The sequence below is a fragment of the Macrobrachium nipponense genome, chromosome 26 (assembly GCF_015104395.2).
Source record: "Macrobrachium nipponense isolate FS-2020 chromosome 26, ASM1510439v2, whole genome shotgun sequence".
In the NCBI taxonomy this organism is placed as follows: Eukaryota; Metazoa; Arthropoda; class Malacostraca; order Decapoda; family Palaemonidae; genus Macrobrachium; species Macrobrachium nipponense.
The window spans coordinates 46,799,356-46,820,713 of NC_087215.1; positions in this window are offsets into that span (position 1 = coordinate 46,799,356).

The following is a 21,358-nucleotide window of genomic DNA, read 5'->3' on the forward strand; positions in this document are numbered from 1 at the left end:
TCTGCCAGAGACGGGTCGCCGTTGGCTCTTGGGGCTGTGCGGAGGCTGAGGAGGACCCATGGTAGTTGTGCCTTCCAGTTGGGGCCTACACAGCGTGCCATCAGAGAGGCCTTGAGGGAATGGTGGATTCTCTCCACCATGCCATTGGCAGTCCAGAGTTTTGAGGTGAAGGTGAGTCCCCGGTCTGTCGTGATGTCGTCTGGCACTCCGAAGTGGCTGGGCAGGAGGGCTTCGGCGCAGGCGTCTGCGGTGGCTTCTGACATCAGAGTGGCCTCAGGCCACCTGTTAGACTGGTCGATCACTGTCAGGAGGTCTCTGGCACTGTTGGATGGGGAGAGGGGCCCGACAATGTCGACATGAGTGTGTCCGAATCTTCGCCTGGGCTGAGGGAAGGAGCCTAGGACTGATTCAGTGTGCCTTCCCGTCTTGCTGCTCTGGCATGCAATGCAGGTTCCTAGCCCACTCCTAGGAGTCCCTCCTGATGTCTGGTTGTCGTGTGGGGTGATGGGTGAGAAAGACCATGGATCACATTGAACATCTGCTTCCTACAGGAGGCGGATATCAGGGGGTAAGGGCGGCCAGTGCTAGTGTCGCAGAGGAGCACCATCTTGGAGGGGCTGATGGGGATGTCCTCCCAACAAAGGGTGGTAATGGCAGTCCAGAAGGCTGGTACTTCAGGGTCGGAGGGTTGCTCACAAGCTAGGTCCTCGTAGTCTATGCAGAGGTTAAGGGATTTATCTCGACCCTCAAGAGGGTGTCAGCTATGGGGTCTGGGAATGTCTCCCAATGAAGGGTGGTAATGGTGGTCCAGTAGGCTGGTACTTCGGAGTCCGAGGTTTGGTCTCAAGCTAGGTCCTCGTAGTCTATGCCAAGGTGAAGGGAGTTTATCTCGACCCTCAAGAGGCCATCAGCTACGGGGTTTCTTCCACCGGGGATGTATTCAATGGAGCATCCAAACTCAGAGATGGCTGCAAGGTGATGTTGCTTCCTTGTGGACCGAGCGCTGCCTGCCTTGACGAAGGCGTGGACCAGCGGCTGACGGTTCGTCCGTATGGTGAATGGGATGCCTTCCAGAAGATACTTGAAGAGGTGGATGGCCTGGTATACAGCAAGGAGCTCGCGGTCAAATTTGCTGTAGCGAGTCTCAGTGGGTTTCAGCTTCCTACTGAAGAAGGCTAGCAGTGTGGGGACCCTGTTGACCAGGTGTTCCATGTGATGTTACTGGCATTGGTAGTGAGTGTTAGGGGTGCATCAGGGTCCTGGTGAGCCAGGGTGGTGGCTCTACTGAGGGAAGATGTGGTGCGGTCGAAGTCAAGCTGCTGGTCTTCTCCCCACGTCAGCTTCTTTGGTTTGCCCTTCCGGGCCTTGGTCAAATGGCACATGGTGCGGGTGATGTCCGGGATGAACATTCGGTAATAGTTCACCATCCCGATGAACTCTTGCAGGGCCATGACAATTGTAACTTCTCCACTGCAGCCACTGCAGCCACCTCCGATACCATGGGACGAATTCCTGCTGGGGTGATCTCATGGCCGAGGAAATCCACCTTCTCCGCGCTGAAGGTGCACTTATCAAAACGGACGACAAGTCTGTTCTCCTGCAGGCGTCTGACTACAGCCCAAATGTGGTTCAGGTGCTTCTCTGGCAATCTGGAAAATATAAGGATATCGTCCACATAGCAGACACAGAAAGGTAAATCTCCGAGGACGCTGTCCATGAAGTGTTGGAAGGTGGCTCTGGTGTTCCGCAGGCCGAAGGTGAAGGCGAACACGAAGGACCCAAAGGGCATTATGATCACCATCTTTGGGATGTCATCGGGATGGGCTGGAACTTGAAAGTATTATTTCAAGAGATTAATTTTGGAGAAGATCTTGGCTCCGTGGAGAGGCCTGGTGAGGTCCTGCATGTTCGGCTGAGGATAACTATCTGGCATGGTGACGAGATTCAGATGACGGTAGCCACTTTAGGGCCTCCATGTACCGTCTGCCTTCTTCACCATGTGGAGGGGGAATGCCCACGGGCTTGCAGCTTTTCTGCAGATACCCATCTTCTCCAGGAGCTTCAGCAGAAGGCAGCAAAACTTGGCATACATCAGGGGGCCCTTGGTGTTGATGTAGTGATATACACATTGCTTGGGCGCAGCCCCAGCCACCTGGCAAAGCTCAGGGCAGAAGACATCCAGGAACTCTTGTAGGAGGGAGGCGTATCTGTAGGAGAAAAGGGAGCAGATGGTGGGTGCCCTGGGTACTGTGGTGAGTTGGGGGGGAGAGGCAGGTCTCGATGTCGAGGAGGCGTTGGCAGGCCACGTCTACTAAGAGCCTGTGGTGGACTAGAAAGGCTGCCCCCAGGAGAGGAGTCCGTATGTCAGCGATGACGAAGGGCCAGGTGTAGGTCTGGCCCAGGAACGCGATGGTCTTGGTCCTGGTGCTGTAGGAGCAGATGGGGGTTCTGTTGGCAGCTATGAGGGTGGTCGGGGCATCCGGGGCACAGCTGCGATCCTCTGCAGACAGAGGGAATACCGACTGCATGGCACCAGTGTTGACCAACATCCTGTGGCTGGAGATGGTATCCATGGCATAAAATCCTCTGGGGCGGGACTTTGTTACTGCCGCTGCCAGGGGGAGTGGCGTTGGGTGCCACCTCCTTTGTCTTCTTGAATGCGTGAAGGAGCAGGGGTGGTGGCACTGCATCGCCTCAGTCCCGAACTTGCGGTGGAAGTGACACCAGCTGGTGTCCTGGCGGGGCTGCTGGGTTCTCTTCCTCAGGAGAGCTGCATTGATCCTGGCCTCCTCGGACTTCTCTTGCTGCAGGCTGTTGGCTGACAGTGATAAGGGGAGCCTCACAGCCTGAGTGGCAGTGTACAGGCTGTGGGCCTGCTCCACCAGGCTCTCCATGTCCCGGTTGTCCGCATAGGGGATCTGGCTGCATACCTGTAGCGAGAACTGGCAGAAGAAGAGCTGCTTCAGGAGGTCTACCTCCTTCCTGCAGCCTTGGGGGTCCACCTCCGGCAGCAGTACCAGGTTCTAGAGCATATGCCATGATAGTCTCGGGTCGTCGGTGGTGATTGGGCTGGCCACCAGGTCGAAGATCTCTGAGAGGGCCGCCCCGGCCCTCTCAGGGATCGGGAGGGAGAAGGCCTGAATGAGCTGTGTCTTCAGGCCCTCGTAGGGCAGCTCCTTGGGCTGACTGCATATTCATGGGGCGAGGCAGTGAAAAATGTCCTCCGGGAAGGCTCCAGTGATGAGGTCCGCCTTGGCTCGATCACTGGTGATGCTGTGGATCCAGAACTGGATCTCAGCCCGGTATAGCCAGGTTACAACGTCCTGTCTGGAGAAGGGCAGCGTCTGGATGGAGTGGGGCTTTGATGGTGTGGCAGAAGCAAGTGAGGAACCAATTGAGGGCACGGATCGAGAGGCGGGTCGGGGCATCAAGGAGCCTGAGGGCAGGGCGACAGGCAGCTCCCGATATTGAGGAGAGTTCTCTGAGTCTGACATCCCATGCTTACGGTCGACAGATGTCGTAAATGGCGGGCCAAACTGTGAAGATGAATGCCAAAACACTCCTGTAGGGGACATGACATTTTGAGTACGCTAATGGCATTGTGGTCGACCGCGGATATGAACTCCAGTAAACCTAATGAGTCTGCTAAAGGTTTTCTGGGGTAGTACTGAGGCCACTACCGTCCTGAATTCAGGAAGTCACCCATTGCGAGGACTGAGTCAAACAAGGAGAGAGCTCTAACTTACTTTATTCCGCAGGTTGTTGTTGTTTGAGATTTAGCTGGCCTTATGCCAGCACGGGCTCTTGCTCCTAGAGCAGCCATAGATACGCAGGTGCAGAGAGGCTATACATAAGGAGGTATGCGGACGGAAATGTAGTGGCCGTCACGCACGGTCGAAACAAACATAAACAAAAAGGTACAGAGCCCCCGCTGTGATTGTGTTTCTTCACAGCCGAAAATACACCTATATTTTGGTGTAGAGGAAACTATTCAAATGATGTGTACATTGGCGGAAAGGCCGCGAATCGCTCTACATTTTAGCATATAATAAGAAAAGGACATGTACAGAGATAAAAAGGTATTTACGAGGAAGGGCAAACATTCGGTACGAATGTCGTCCTTACAGATATATAAAAAAGGAAACAATAAAATGGACATGATTTTATTTCTGAGTAATACAAGGTAAAAATGAGTTTTAATGAAAAAAAATATCTGCAAGTTTACTAACTAAATTGATATGAAATGGCACGTAAATAATCGATCACATTCTGGTACTCGAAGAATTTACCAGTTAGCAACTTCAAGCGTTCTACAGACTCCCGATATTTCTTTTTCCTTGTGTTACACTCGATAATATTAATTAGTTTCGATGATTAACAGTTGGTCCACATTGCTCTTCCTGCCCCACTCGACGGATTGTTCGTTTTATGCTGCAGGTTTGCAGTAGAGCGGCTGCAACACAACAACATTCTGAAGATGCGTTAGACATGATATAATAAGGAGAATCTCGTGTTGTTTTTGCGTCGGCCTTCACTTTATCTAAAAACTTCCGTACTTCAACATTTGTCGAATTTCCTGAGTGATTATGTTCACCGTTAGTAGAAGCGATCATGCCATCAATTGTTACAGCGCGCCCTTTGCACTTTTCCGCAAAACGTTGGCATTTCCAGTAGATCTTTGGTTTTACTTGCTTGTCCTTCACATATATGAATCCGTCCATTAATAGCCTGTCTCTTCCTCTCTCGCTTTGAATAAATTCAGCCATGTCTTTTTGCAAAGGCTGTTTCGTCTAAACTAAAAAAAATCTATGGAGTTTTCCTGGAATACAAGCTTTGAGAATCAACAAAGTATTCACTGATAATTAGAGTACTATCGAACAACTGTTTCCGAACATTGTTTTCGCATAATAGTCTGGATACGCTTAGTTTTATATGCCACAATTATATCATTATTGATGTTATGCGATACTTAAAAAGGAATAAAGATTGAAAGGATAATGTGAGTCTTAAAATCCATTAGATTCTTCTGACCTGGAATCTCCTCTGGAACCTTAATATATGCATCTTGTGTCTGTCGAGTAGCATTTCATATAGCCTACTATAACCTTAAATTCTTTTTCTGTCCTTAGCTCACAAAGTCTGTTCTGCACACCATCAGTGATCATATATGAAGAATGTAAGTCAAGGTCTTGCTGTTGAAGAGCATTTGATATGCAGTAGCTGCTGTCTCCATGAATACTGATGTTGCTATTTCCAGGCAAAGAAGAAACTCAAAGTTGATGCTATGCAACAAAAATACAACATCTCTGCTTGCTTTGTTTAGTGAATTACTTTCACGGATCCTAATGAGAAATTGCACCGGAGCTATAAATAACTTCACGGTTCTCAGTGGACTTTCTCTGCATCTGCACGCCCATCTTGTATCAGGTAGCTTTTTCAATTCCTGAGGACGGGATCCAGGATAGATGGAGAGCGGAATTTGCACGAATAGAGCACGTCGCTTACTTCTTGATACCGATGAAACTGTACAACATTTTTATTGGGTTAAAAATGAAGCGAAACTGTATCTTTAATTTTGCATTGCCTACAAGCACAAGATTCAAGCTGTATGCATGGCAATGGACACATGAGGCTTTTTCATTATGGAGAATGATCCTTGACCGAGGCCCCTTGTGTGCTCCATTTATGTTAGCAGCTCCATCATATCCCTGACCTACATGTTTTCTATCTGTAAACCATTTCTTTCTAAAAATGACAGAACTGTTGCATCTTGTTCTTCACCAGTAGTAGACTCTAACTCACACACTTCAGGGAAACGCTCTTTGATTTCCTCATCAGACGCGTAGACGCCTGCTCAGTGTGGGAAACATCTGTAGTTTCATCCACGAGAAAGGAATAAATTTTTGCTGCCTTGATTTAATTTAATATTGATTTTATAACACAAATAGACAAAGTCTTGATTATACCATTCTGAATGCGATTTGAGAATATTTATACCCGAGGTTTATTAGAAAAGGTACCATGATCCTCATACTTAACAAACAGGTGGATCAGCTCAAGGATGTCCACTCTATTCAAACTAGTTTGGCTTTCATCCCCACCCCTTCATGGAAGACGTTTTCGTGATAAATATAAAATTATATCTACCAGTATGATATGATCTCTTTATTCCTCTGCTTTTCTTCATCCTTTGCAGCTTGCTTTGGTTTATCGAGTGTTGTGTTTCCAAGGCGAAATGTTCTATGGACAAATATTGGTCCAATATCAATCAACCTATGCATGATATGATCCTATTGAATTATTATTTCTGACAAAAAGGGCCTCGGGGTTTCAAGCGCCCCACGCCCCCCTCGCCCCCCCCCCCCCCCCCCTTATGTTCAGTACCCCAGCAAATATCTTCAAATGGAAGATATTACAGTAGGTCGTAGCTGGTATCAATTTTGTGTGTGTGTGTGTGAGAGAGAGAGAGAGAGACCAATGAAACTGCGAAAAAATTAAGAGTATAAAGCTATTATCTTGGGCTACGTGATACAATTAACAAGGCTAAAATTATAGACACCACACACATATATATATATATATATATATATGTGTGTGTGTGTGTGTGTGTGTATGATATATATATATATATATATATATATATATATATATATATATATATATATATATATATATATAGTTATAACTCGAAGAACAAGTAACGGAACACAGTGCATTACTTTTTTCTTTTTTTTAGACAATGCGTTGCATTCTTTGATCTGGTTCTACTTAACGTAATCACCTACTGCAGGGCGTGAAGGTTGAAAGAAACTGTTTATTAATTGGGTGAAAAAGAGACAAAAGAAAATATGATAATTAAAACAGCAAAAATGAACAACGGCAGACGCAGGAGTAGCAAATGTGAAAAGAAGAGATTTATTCTAAGAGTTGTAGCTACCTTTTATACAGCAACATTTAAATGCGGATACGTTCACTAATTAACAATGGCTTTTTACATAACTAGGTAACATAAGATTAGATGACTATGGCACCAGAATAAAAAGAAAGTAGCCATAGCCAGCGATGTTAGGGTCACGCTCAACTTTCGTAAACCATATTGGCTAGCCATTTATTGCAGATCCGAATCTAAAATGTTCATATGATTTGACCTCCTTCATCCCATCACACGGCACCACTATTATTCAATAGCTGCCCTGGGGGAAGTGTGATAACTTAGAGATATTCTTGAAGAAACTATAAGCATAGCTAGAGAAAACAAGTTAGTTTCAGAAGGAAAAAGCTATTAAATATTAGACAAACTCTTTTTCTTCTTCTTTCCCACCATTATCCCTACATTAAGGGGTCTGTTGCCTGATGCGTCTTCTCCACTGCCTTCTATCACAGGCATCATCCTCCACCAAACCTCTTCTCTCCGTATCTTCCTTCACTTTATCTCGACATCTAATTTTCTGTCTCCCTCTCGATCTTCTTCCTCTAACAGGTTCCTCCCAAGCCCTCATCACTCCCTCCCCATCGTCCATCCTCAACACATACCCATACCCATCTCACTCGTGACTCTCTTATCACCTCTGTTATCTTTACTAAACCTGCCCTTCTTATTTCGTCATTTTCCAATTTCTAAAGCAGCAACATTCCCAAAATCCAACTCGGCATTCTCATCTCTGTTCTCTCAAGCTTTACTTCCACTTTACTTCTTAGACCCCATGTTTTTGCTCTATACATAACACTGGCCTTATCACTGTGCTATAGATCTTGACTTTTAGCTTGATTGGAATTTCCAATCACATACTACATCTCTCCACTTCCCCCATGCAGCTTTTATCCTCTTGTTAACTTCAGCCTCACATCCTCCCTCTTGGCTTAAAGTAGATCCTAAGTATTTAAACGTTTCCACCTGTTTTATAATCGAGCCTCATCTCTCTTGCATTACTATTCTGCCTCAATCTTCCCTACTGTTCACCAAAACCTCTGTTATATTCACATTCTCCTTTAACCTTTAAACCACACCTCTCTAAAGACTCCTGCTACTCTCCAACCCTTCTCTGTAGGTCTTCCTCATTTTCAGCAGTAATCACCAGGTCATTGGAGTACAACAATTCCCACAGCTTTTCATTCCTGATCTCTACTTAACACATCCATGACCTGCACAAACACAAAAGGGGCTTAATGCTGACCCCTGCTGTAATCCAACACTAACTTCAAAGTTTTCTGTTTCCCCAACTACTGTTATCACTTTTGTGCTCGTTCTTTGATATATCATCTCGACCAGCCTAACCAACTTTTCTGGGACTTTCCTTTTTCTTAAACACCAAAATACCACTTCTTTTGGGATTCTATCACATTCTTTCTCTAAATCTATAAAGGCACAATAGAGCTCTTGGTTTCCCTCTAGCCTCTTTTTCTGTAGTAGCTCTACTCACACGTTCATGTCAGTGGGCGCATTCTACTTTCGTATTTACACATTTACATTTTTCTCGGCATTGAGAGGTAAAAAAAAAACAATCAAATAGGACCATTTCAAATTTTATAGTTGCTTTGGAGGCAATATTAATGTTATGACAAGTTTTTTATATATTTTATTTAATTAACAATTTAACCGAGGTTTGATGACGAGTTGGTTTGGTCAAATACATCAGCAATGAGTGAACGAGTTCTGAAAATGTTTTGTAAGTGTTTATTCTGAAATTTGGCTACACGTGATATTTTCTTAAGGTCTTGAAGTATATGTCAGATTTCACTCTTATGGAACATATTATTGACCTCATTGTAAGCTGTTGATTACTAGAAATGTGTGAGGACCAGAGAGTAAGACAGGTAGCTGGGTATTGATAATTTATTATGTTGTTGAAGATTAAGCTGGCTTTATGCCAGCACGGCCTCTTGCTCACAGAGCAGCCCATAGATAATTTATTACAGACGAACCGGGTTAACATAGACAGGTGCGGACGGATAAGTAGTAAAGACTTGCACCGAGAGCAGAAATGACTGAGACACACACACACACACACACATATATATATATATATATATATATATATATATATATATATGTATATTACATATGTATATTAGTATATATGGTATAGTATATACTACAAATAACCTATATATATATATATATATATATATGGTATATATGTACTATATGTATAATTATATAATATCATATATATTATATATATATTATATATATATATATACTATATGATATGTATGGATATATATATATATATATGTATATGATATATAATATATATATATATATAGAAATATATATATATATATATATATATATGACACACACATATATATATATATATGTACTATATGTACTATTATATATAATATATACATATATATATATATATATATATATATATATAATATATATATATATATATATATAAAAGGGCAGAGCGGTGATCATTCGGACAGTGGCATGGTCCGGACAGTACATTCTCTGGAAAACGTAAGGGGCCCTCAGCTCCGAAAAATCAAGTTAAAAAGTGAGTTTGTTTACTATTGTCACTATGAACTTTGCTTGGTTGACAAATGACCCGTACTTTAGTATAGAGGTTAAATTTTGGTTTTTTGTTTTTTCTCATTTCCTATTTAATTTTTGGCGTTTGAATCGTAAGGTGCGGTGCAGTGAATAGGAAATAAGGACGTTGGATTCTCCGTTTTTGGGTGTGAATTTGTACTGTATAACGAAGATGTAGCTGTTACCCGCCTGTAATCTCGAAGGACATGGGGCTAAGGGTGTCATCAAATGGTTATGATCTTTGGGGGATGGTTCGGACAGTCTAGGGTAGGGTCTGAATCATCCTTCCAAGCAAATGCTTTACTAATTATGAATTCCGACAAAGAAATAAAAGATTTTTGCTAACAATATTTACGGTAAATTTTGTGTATCCATTCATTAGCCGCTCATTACCTTATAGAGCACTTCATAAACCCATCATAGGACCCCTCATAACAAAGAAAAAATAGCCTATCCTTTGCTTCAGATTGATTATAGTTCCCATAAGCTTATCATGGGAAGAGAGTATAAGAAAACCAAATGGAGAAAGGGATGCTGCTGCTGTAGAAAATACACTTCAGGAATTTAGAGAAAAAGGTGGTTCAGGTAGAACTTGATTATGTGAAGAAAGATAGAAACAGGGTTGCCCAGAAGGGTTTCCACCCCCTACAAGCAGAACAACCTACACCATCATTACAACAGCGGGTTTGGGTTTCCCTGCGAATATTCAACCATTCCTAACAGTAGGAGAGAGGATAGATACAGCTAAAGGCAGAAAGCAGGGAAGATGCATGATTGCAATGGACACTTCAGAAAGGCTTGAATGTAAAAAAAGAAAGAACCGAAGTAAAAGCCAAAAATCCCAGCCAAGAAGGAAATAAAGTTTGGATACGATACCTTAGGAACATCACAAAGCAAGAAAAAATACTAAAAAGTTAGACACAAGACCAAACCAGTGATGAAGACCTTCATCGCTGTCTTGAGGATCTCTTGACAACCGAGCTTAACAATAATTGTTCTGACATCTAAAGGAGGAGATCGAAGACACAGAAGTTGGCTTCATTGATAATTAAATTCCCAGAGTAGGGAGACTTTGTTCTTGTTGGAATAGATCCAATAAAATGTAGCAAAGTCTATTATGTAGGTAAGTTAATCGGCAAATTGGACGAGTATGATGAATTTCAAATTTCTTATTTAAGAAAATTACAGAAATTTGCTATTAATAGTTTTACATTTCCATAAATTTAGGATAACGTAACTATTGGTAAAGAGGCAGTAATTGGAATGCTTCCAAACCTATAATAATTCAGCATAGAATTAAAAGAAAACAGGGGTATTTCAAAGTTCGTTAGGCCAACATTAAATAAAATTTAGGCACAGCAAATGCCATGTATTTGGTATTTACTCATGGAGAGAATAAATTCAAGCATATTTTGTTTATTTAATCATTGGCTGGCGAGGATATCTCATTTAGTTTTTGTTTTGAAGAATACAATATTCTTTAAGCCAACTTTTTATTCTCAGCAAACATCGGGGGTTTGAGTTACATTTTCTGTCTGCCAATCACCAAGGGAGAGAACAATCTTCAAGTTGATTTTGATTATTTCAATTAAACATTTCGTATGGTATTTATGTTTCATTTATCATCTGACTTGAAGGTAAATATCAATTATAATAATTGTCCGAATCATCACCATGGGTAGGGATGATTCGGACATTTTGGAAATTTTTATTTGGAGATATAAAGCACATGTATAGTAAAGTAAACGACTTACCAAATTCACTCGTAAATGTAGGATGATGAGGCTACACATTGACATGTCGGCGACATCTCTGCTCCTTAAACTCTTATTTCTAGATAGAAATTACAAAAAAGAGAGAAAAAGAATGTAGCAAGTTTCACTCTATTTGATCAAAAGTCCTAAAAGTTTTCATATGGCAATTGTTTTATTGGTCTTTTTCAATCTTCTATTAAATTCTAACCCAATAGAACCTCTACCGGCTGTTATTGTTCCTAAGTACTTGAAAGATAAGCGTAACCAAATCTTTATTTATTTAGTGCTATTACTTCCCTGTGTATGTAGTACATACTCTGTTTACATTAGCAATCTCATTCTTACATTTACCTTGATTCGAAACTAGATGTACGAGGCTTTCTATATTGAGTGACCTTCATAAATCTCGTAATGTTTTGCTGATTAAAACAGCATTTTCTACATGGTGCTATCTGCGCCACGTATAGGATTATCACTATTAATCTGTACGCAGTAGGTACATCAAAATGAGAAAGTATTTGATAAGCCATATTTTTATAAACTTGTGCCATAGCCATATTGCTTTTACTGTTTGCTGTGTAAAAGTCTCTTATTTTCCTACTCTGTTAATTAAAAGCACTGGTATAGTTAACTAACGGCGAACTCTCGGAAAAACAAATGGTTGAGTAAGGTGGTCATCGTTCATCTGGCATAGTATGATGCCATTCAGTATCTTATGTATCTGAGAGCAGGGACTGATGGAAGACATCACCTAGAGGGGGTTGAATTGTGTTACCAAATATCTGTGTTTGTAATTATTTCTTGGAAGTGGTAATTGTTCCTTAAAAACTTCAGGTTTTTCATTTTAAGATTATTTTTAGTGCTTGATACATCAATGGAAAGTCACATGTTTGTAATGGAAATGTGTTCCATTGTTGGAAAAGTGTTATTATTAAATCATTTGGCAACTGATTTAAAAAGTAAACTGACCCTCGTTAAAGTGACCAAGAATCAAGAATAAACCGACAAACGAAACTTGGACAAAGTAAAAATTGAGATTTTTTTATGGAATTGGTATAATACTTCGGTAAAATAAATCTATTATTAAATATATTACGGTGGCTAATCGGCAAAGTGTACTAAACCTTTGCTTTACAAATACGATGAGGAATGTGTGTGGAATGTATACCACTCATAAACCGGTTTTGACCTTTCTAAGTTTAAAGGGCCAGTACGTGGTATCTCTTTACAAAATATGTAATTAATAATGTGGACTTACCTGGAAAAGGTGCAGACAAAAAACAACATGTATGAGAAAGTATAACAGACACATGGCGGGTACATTTGATTGCATAACATGATTATTCGTATCAACAACTGATAACCCTTCAAGAACAAAAGTGGACCTAATCACGGTCCCCTGTCATATAATCTTTTTTCTTTAGATATTCTTTACCTGGACTTGCCTGTGATAAAGACTGCTATACTAGGCATATAGGGACGGGTTCGGGCCCGATGTTAGGGGACAATAGATTTACCGAAAACGTTAAAGTTCCCAGCAGTAGTACACAAGGACGAAAGAACTATGGTGATAATTTTACAATTTTATTAGAAAAACAAACCTACTCTCATTGCTACACAATTGTTTACATTTTTTTTACAACAATTAGCTTCTCAGGCCACATTCGATAATATCAAAAAGGAAAAACGTGATCGTGTGGTCACACGTGAAACTCTTAAGTTAATCACTCTAAATCCGGGTCATCGTGTGTAATACTACAAAAAAATCTAGGCACAGAGATCACTGATATACGAACTTCGTTTAAAACAAAGGTCCTGACTAAGAAAATTACATTCAATGGTTACTCACAGTTACGGTCGCATGGTGGAAACTGATATTCGGTTTGGCAGTCCTCAGACTATACTAACGTCTTGCTAGTTAGTTATACGGGCTTTAGTAGGGAAAGCGATCGTGTGCGTGCTTTGGTTTTCGTAGCCCAGCCATAGTGATTTCTACTGTTCTATTTCAACTTTTCCACAATGCGACGAACTCAACAAATCAATCAATAAAAAGGCACGTCAACTTTAATGATATGGTTCTCAATGCAGAGAAATTAGTGAAATAATAAATTGACCCAAAACATTTTGTGAAAGTAACAACCATCGCATTTCTGCTGCCACTGGGTGAGAATGGAGGGAAAGCTAAGGCTTTGAGGTGGAGTTCCTTATCGCGGAAAAATTGTGCACTAATTTTTTTGCGACAGTTTCAACAAAAATAAATAAATAAATAACTTCAATGCACAGATATTCATATCTGAAAACGCTTAAAAAGACATTCATGTATGTTATAAGCAGTGTAATCACTTCCAGGTAACTTGCTCAAACAGGATGACGTAAATCCTGGTGACGTCTGATCACTTAAACTCATTACGGATGCCTTTGTCTTACGGGTCTGTTTCACCCTGTCCTTTCTCTTCAGTTTTTCTCGCCCCATCTCCCTCGCCCATCCTCACCCAACCTTAGCAACCCAGGTCATCGCCCTCTAGCCCTATTAGCAACTAACAGTCATAGTGACTGGTCGGATATTCACTTCAAGGTAGTATACATAATTACAACTTTACTGGACCAGCTCTATCTTACTTCACTGCAAGCACACATACGCATGCACTCATGAAGAGAGCCAGAGCAAGGTCTCTCCGTAGCACAGAAATATCTAGATTGAAATTTCTAATTTTTTTTTTTTTTAACACAAACTCCAGAGTAAAAATAAGTAGGTACAGAGAAAATACAACCATCCTACTGCAGATGTCGCTTGCATCCTAGTTTCTGTTGCGACTTTGCCGACCCGAAAATAAGTTAGGAAGGACAAGTTGTGTGGGTGGGGGGCGGCGGTTTATGGTTGAAATTTCTGAATACTGGAATGGAAGGGGAAGAGAGAAAATCTTTATACCAGTAAAGCTTTGAAACAAGTTACTAAGCAAGTCATAATTCGGTACTGAGTATGTACTTGGTATTCCCATCATGTGCTCCTATTATGAATAGTCTCGCACAGGCTAAATCATAATAGGAACATGACATCACTAAATAGTTTGACTTAATCAACAAAATGATCTCAATTTGACTCAGTCATTATACTCGTACACTAAATCTGGAAAATCAGTCCAGTTGAGCAAAAATTATACTTTCTGAAGGCAATTCAGTGACTCGAGAAATCGGAGATGAAATCAGAATTACGGTTCCTTCACGTCATGTTATTCCTCTCTCAAAGTACAGCCAGAGTCATCTAATATTTCTCAAGTCTTGTTTACAGTCAACTGCGATTCAGAGAATACTACACAGAAGCTTTCACCGATGAGCATTTTACCTAAATTTTTGCATCAGCTATTATCAATGAACGTCATTTTGCTCTTGTGCCAGGCTTCTAAAAGGAAGGATAAGAGATTAAGTTGTAATGGTTCACTTAGCAAGGCCACAGCCAGGTTGGCTACGAGGATAAAAAATGTTCATAAAGAGTTTTTATCAAGGGGCCATACAGCATATCAATTGTCCATCACCCCCCCCCCCCCCCCCTCCCCACTTTTTCCTTCCAAGTTTTACATAACACATGCTGGAAATGAGGCTGTTAATAATAGTATAAAAAATATACTCAACACAAACATGTATAAAATATCAAAATAATAAAGAAATAGATTATGCAATTTTTCATTAGGTTCACTGACGTATCCCATTGTTTACACATGAAGTCGGCAAACGCCAACGCTTGCAGCAGTAGCTGCTTGTGAGTTTATTATTATTTTTCCTGCATCGAAGAACTTTCTTCATGAAATGTAAAAGTGCTTTAATCCTCGCAGGGGTGGCCACAAATGGATTGCCTCCATTCATCTCCATCCTCCGACTACTTCTCTTCTCATCCATCTATGTTATTGTCTGCAAAATATCCGTTTCATACATTCAACAATCAATTATTTCATTCAGTATTGTCTCCCTCTGTACCTTCTCTTGCTTTTCCACTAGTAGCTCCTGTCACAGGTATTCCATTCTCATTCTTGTCATTCACTGACTTACTACCTCTTTCACCGCCATCCCTAACCTTAGATATTAATTAAAAACCACATTGGAGTACAAGGCTTTTATTGTTACAAGACATTATCATTGTAGACTCTCAATATAGTCCTATAAATCCTATGATATATTACTGCACCATAAAATAATAAGTTTTTTTTTTAATCGTAAAATTTTCCGGATGTCCCCACCGCTCGGCAGCCCCCCCCACCCCCCCCCACCCCAACCCCCCAACCACTTTTAGACCAGATGAAGCTCCTGGTTATGACACTCGTTTTACGAAATCGTAATTACCTGGGAGTCCCCCGCACCCCCGCCCCCCACACACACACAAAAAAAAGAAAATGCAAACGCTTTGCTCAAATCCCTAATCCTGCATTCAGTACCGTTGGTAATCATGGACTCGTTTGAAAATCCTTAGAAATTGGGAATTTTAATTTCAATATAGTTATTTCAAATCAATGCCTCTGCCGCTGACATTGATATTCCTTCCCTTATGTTTTGAATTCCCGTAAAAGCAATGAATGTTAGTCTCCGTTGGTTGGTGAATCCAAGGGTGTACACTGACCTTTTATTCAATATAACACCTTAGCACCACCTAAGGGTCACCACTAGACAAGGGTACTATAACTACACAAGTGTACTATACTGGTATAAGACGGGGCTCATTGAGGACCAAAGCCATGACGTTGGCGGTCACGTGATCGCCAGGGCCTGGGCCACACTCACAACTTTTATCTCCATAAGAAATTATATATTCCCGTAGGGAGTAGTGCCGTCAGTGCTCCTTATTCGGTGTAATGTAGGCATTACTTAAGGTTCTTCGCAGCGTCCCTTCGGCCCCTAGCTGCAACTACTTTCATTCCTCTTACTGTACCTCCGTTCAAATCTTTCTTTCATGATCCATCCTCTCCTAACAATTGTTTCATAGTGCAACTGTGAGGTTTTCCTCCTGTAACACCTTTCAAACCTTTTACTGTCAATTTCCGTTAAAGCGCTGAATGGCCTTAGTTGCCCCAGTGCTTGGCATAATGCCAAATCTATATAAATCATTAGAAATTATACATGGAGCTTAAATTAAATGGGTCATAAAATCTTATTATTACAAAGCTTAACATTCATTTACCAAATAATGATATCTTTCTCTTTCAAGAACATTCTAGTACTATTTTCATGTTGACAATGCATTATTACTGCAACAGTTCCATTTATACTACCCGGCATGCAGCAGTGCAGACTACAGTGCTTCGTCAAGATTGAAAATAAACCAAAACAAGCGTGTCACTTTCCGTTGCAAATCTCGCTGAATATTTCATGAATGACCAAAATGATTTTGTGATATAGCCACAACATAATTTTTCCCCCATAATAAATACATGGGCCAGAAATTGATGAGAGGAATATTAATGTATAAGCCTAAAGTTGGTCATTAGAATCAGATAATGGATTACATATATCTGAAACATGGTCTAGACGATATCAAATAGTAAGCAATAGGGATGGGTTAAGTAAAAATAAAGCTGTTAGACTTTGATTGCAATTTGAATTTGTTTCAGTAATCTGGTGCCAATAGATGAACAAACGTCTTATGAACTTCGGTTAATAATGTTTTTTTTTATCAATTTTGATTTATTACCTATATTTAAGTTCTACAGCGTTATGTATTGCATGAATATATAGAGCAACTGTATGGCTGCAAAGAAGTGCCGATTCGAAGCCGGACGCGAATTACCGAAGCGGATATGCCCTTGCCACTATCTGGACCGTGGCCCTTGCCGACAAAGGGCTGCTCGGCTAATATGATGTCGGAGGTCACGTGATCGCCCGGCCCTTGGTCACAACAAAGATTAATCTCAATAACAAATTACAACAAATTACAAGACCCAGATTTGAATCGCCTATGAAATCGTTAATATAGGGAAGTTAGCATTTAGACCCATATAATTTGATTAGGAAAATATATAAGTATTTATATAATGTTATATAATATATGCTACTTAGTTGTCATTTACTTGTTTTGATAATCAACAAGGATTTTTTTACATACTACCATTCCATAAATTTGTATTTTTTTTCCAATCAAAATATATGGGTCTCGATACTAACTTTCTATTATTACTGATTTCCAGATCGTTTCAAATTCAGCTCTATTAATTTCTTACGGAGCAAAAACAGGCAAGTGGCCCTGGGAGTGGTTGTGATTGCGTCACACTCCGGTACTCCATAGTATGTTCAGAAGTGTCGACGTCACGGTCACGCTACGGGTAACGGTATTCATCTAAACCAGCTCACTTACCAACCAAGCCTCAGACCGTCAGTCCATTCCATTCACAGACTTGGGACTTGAGAAGTCTCAAAAAAGTAATAAAAAGAAAGACAGCTACTTTTTACCGTATAAATCGATTTCTGTAGGCAGAGGAAATTATTTTGCATTTATTAATTAAAATAATTCTATTACTGACGTCAAAGGAAGCCACGCAGATACTAATTCACAAAAATGTTGTGTATCACCCATTGTTATGCGCCGTAATCTTCGAGAAACCAGGTTGATATTTTACCGTTGGACCGGCCCCTCCTGACTAAACTTCTTATCTGTCATGAATGATTTTGAAAAAGCGATTCTGTTTTCAGTACCAGGATAAAGACTCCTTATCTCTTTGTAGATAGTATTTTGAACACCGAACGGTCAGAGAATAAGCGTGACGACCTTTGACCAAAATTATTCGATTGTGTTTCTTATGTTATCTCTATTTCAACTAACTTATCAGTGAGTCAGCTGCTGCGCGATGTTTTTCTGGACGAAGCAAGCCACCGACATATCAACTCATCATTCTTTTCCTGAATAGTATATATATATATATATTATATATATATATATATATATTATATATATATATATATATGTGTGTGTGTGTGTGTGTGTGTGTGTGTGTGTGTGTGTGCGTGTGTGTGTGTGTGGTGTCTGTTTATATATATATATATATTATATATATATATAATATATATATATATAATACCTGTGGTGGGCAAGGGGTAGTACCACAGGGTCGACTGCGGCCAAAGTAGGTAGTAGATAAGAGCAGGGACGTGGTACGTTGGTACTACTCCAACAAGAAGACTGAGGGAGAGTGTAGAGTGATGGAGAGGAGGAGGAAAGATTTCTTGTGTGTGCAGGAAACTAGGTGGAAGAGGAGTTGAACTAGAGATAAGAAATGGGTATAAGCTCTATTACAGTGGGTCACAAGAGGGAAGAAATGGAGTTGGAATTATAGTAAGTAAAAGCTTGAAGGAAAAAGTGGTAGAAGTTGAGAGTAAATGATAGGCTTTTAAAGATTCCAATAATAATAGGGGACAAAGTAGTAAATATAATAGCATAAGCTCCTCAGATGGGGTACCAAGAGCTGGAGAAAGAATTATTTACACAAGAATTTGATGTTGCCATTTGAACAGTGAGAGGAGGAGAAACTAATAATATAAGCTGATATGAATGGCAGCTAGGGAAAGAGAAGAGATGGGTATGAGGAGGTACACTTGATAACTTATGAAAGTGGAGTGCAGAGCCAAATAGATTACATCCTGGCTAGAAGAGCCGACAAAAGCAATGTGACGAACTGCAAAGTGATCTTGGTAGAAGCATGTGTTAAACAAGATAGGTTGGTGTTGATGGATTTAAAGATGAGAGGGAGGAAACCCAAGAAGAGAAAGAGGAGTTCTAGAATTAAGATTTGGAACTTTAAAGGAGAAAAGGGAGAGCAATTTAGGAGGACTGTGAGAGTGAGATGGCTGGAGGGGGAATGTAGAATTTGGAGAGGGTAACAGAGTGGGAAATATCTGGACAGATATGAGAGAAATATGCATGGAGGAAGCAGAGGAATTATAGTGGGAAGAATCAGTGGATATGGAGTGTCGAGAAGAGGACAGTGGTGGTGGAATGGAGGTGTAAGAATCAATTAAAAGAAAATCAAAAGCATTCAAGTAAGGTATGCACAGGGTGCAGAGGAGCAGCAGAGAAAGAGGAAAGAAATGTGAGAAGGAGGGTACATAGGTATGGCTATTGGAAGTGCTGCATAGCAGTTGAATGAAAGACTAGGAACAAATGAAGGAGAAAAGGATATCTATAAGATTTCAAACCTGAGGAAAAAGCAGAGACAGGATGTTAGTAAATTGGCTGTCATGAAGGATAGAGGTGGGAATATATTGCATAGGGATAAAGATCTAAGAAGAGAAGGAAAGAGTATTTTGAACAACTTTTACATACTGAAAATGAGAGAGAGGAGGTGGGGGAAGCACAGAGAATAGACAGACCAGTGGAGGAGATACATGATACTGAAGTGAAGAGAGCATTAAGTAAAATGAAGAATAGTAAAGCATCAGGTCCATCAGCATTCTAAAATGAAATGATCAATTATTAGGTACAGGCAGGGAGACATAGATGTGGGATTTATTAAAAGCTATATGGGAAGAGGAAGTAAAGCCAAAGGACTGGGAGGAGATAAGTCTAATGGTATATACATAAAAACAAAAGGGAGATGTCATGGATTGTGGTAACTACAGGGAAATTAAACTAACAGAGCCTGGATTGAAAGTTTTAGATAGGATACTAGATGAGAGATTAAAAGAGATTGTAAAGATCGGGAATCAGCAATATCAATTCATGAGAGGAGGAGGGACAGTGGATGCCATCTTCATAGTAAGACAGCTACAGGGAAAGAGGCAAGAGGGAAATGAGGAGCTCTATTGTGCATTCATAGACCTCGGGAAAACATATGGTACATTCCCAAGAGAAGTGATGTTTTGGTGTTTGAGGTATAGGAAAGTCCCAGAAAAGTGGGTTAGACTGGTCAAGATGATATGTCAAAGAATGGACACAAAATTAATATCAGCAGTTGGGGTAGTAGAAAACTATGAAATTAGTGTTGGATTACACCAGGGGTTAGCATTAAGACCATTTTTGTTTATGCTGTCATGGATGTGTTGAGTGAAGAGATCAGGAATGAAGAGCTGTGGGAGTTGTTGTATGCTGATGATCTGGTGATTTCTGCCAAAAATGAGGAAGGTCTACAGAGAAGGGTTGGAGAGTGGCAGGAGCCTTTAGGAGGGGTGCCTTAAAATGAATATGAAAAAACAGAGGTTTTGGTGAGCAGTAGGGAAGAAAGAGGTAGAATAGTGATACAATAAAGAAGAGGCTCTATTGTAAAACAGGTAGAAAAGTTTAAATACTTAGGATCTACTGTAAGCCATGATGGAGAATGTGAGACTGAAGTTGGCAAATGGATAAAAGATGCATAGGGGAAGTGGAGAGAAGTAGTTCAAGTAGAATGTGATAAGAATTGTCAATCTAGCTAAAAGTCAAGATCTATAGCACAGTGATAAGACCAGTGTAATATGGATCGGAAACAAGGGCTCTAAGAAGAAAAGAGGAAGTAAAGCTTGAGAGAACAGAGATGAGAATGCTGAGGTGGATCACGGGAATATAGTAGCCTGAGAGATTGGAAAATGACCTACTAGGAAGAAGGGCAGGCTTAGTAAAGATTACAGAGGTGATAAGAGAGTCATGATTGAGATAGTAGGGGCATGTGTTGAGGATGGATCATGGGGAGGGAGTGAAGAGGACTTAGGAGGAATCTGTTAGAGGAAGAAGATCGAGAAGGAGACAGAGAATTAGATGGCGAGATAAAGTGAAGGAAGATATGGAGAGAAGAGGTTTGGTGGATGTTGCCTTTGATAGAAAGCATTGGAGAAGGTGCATCAGGCAACAAGACCCTTTAATGTAGGGATAATGGTGGGAAAGAAGGTATGTGTGTGTCTATATATATATATATAGCTATATATATATATATATATATATATATATATATATATATATATATATACATACAAATACATATATATGGCCTATATATATATATATATATATATACATACATATACATATATATATGGCCTATATATATATAGATATATATATATATATATATATATGTATATATATACATACATACATATATGATATATATATATA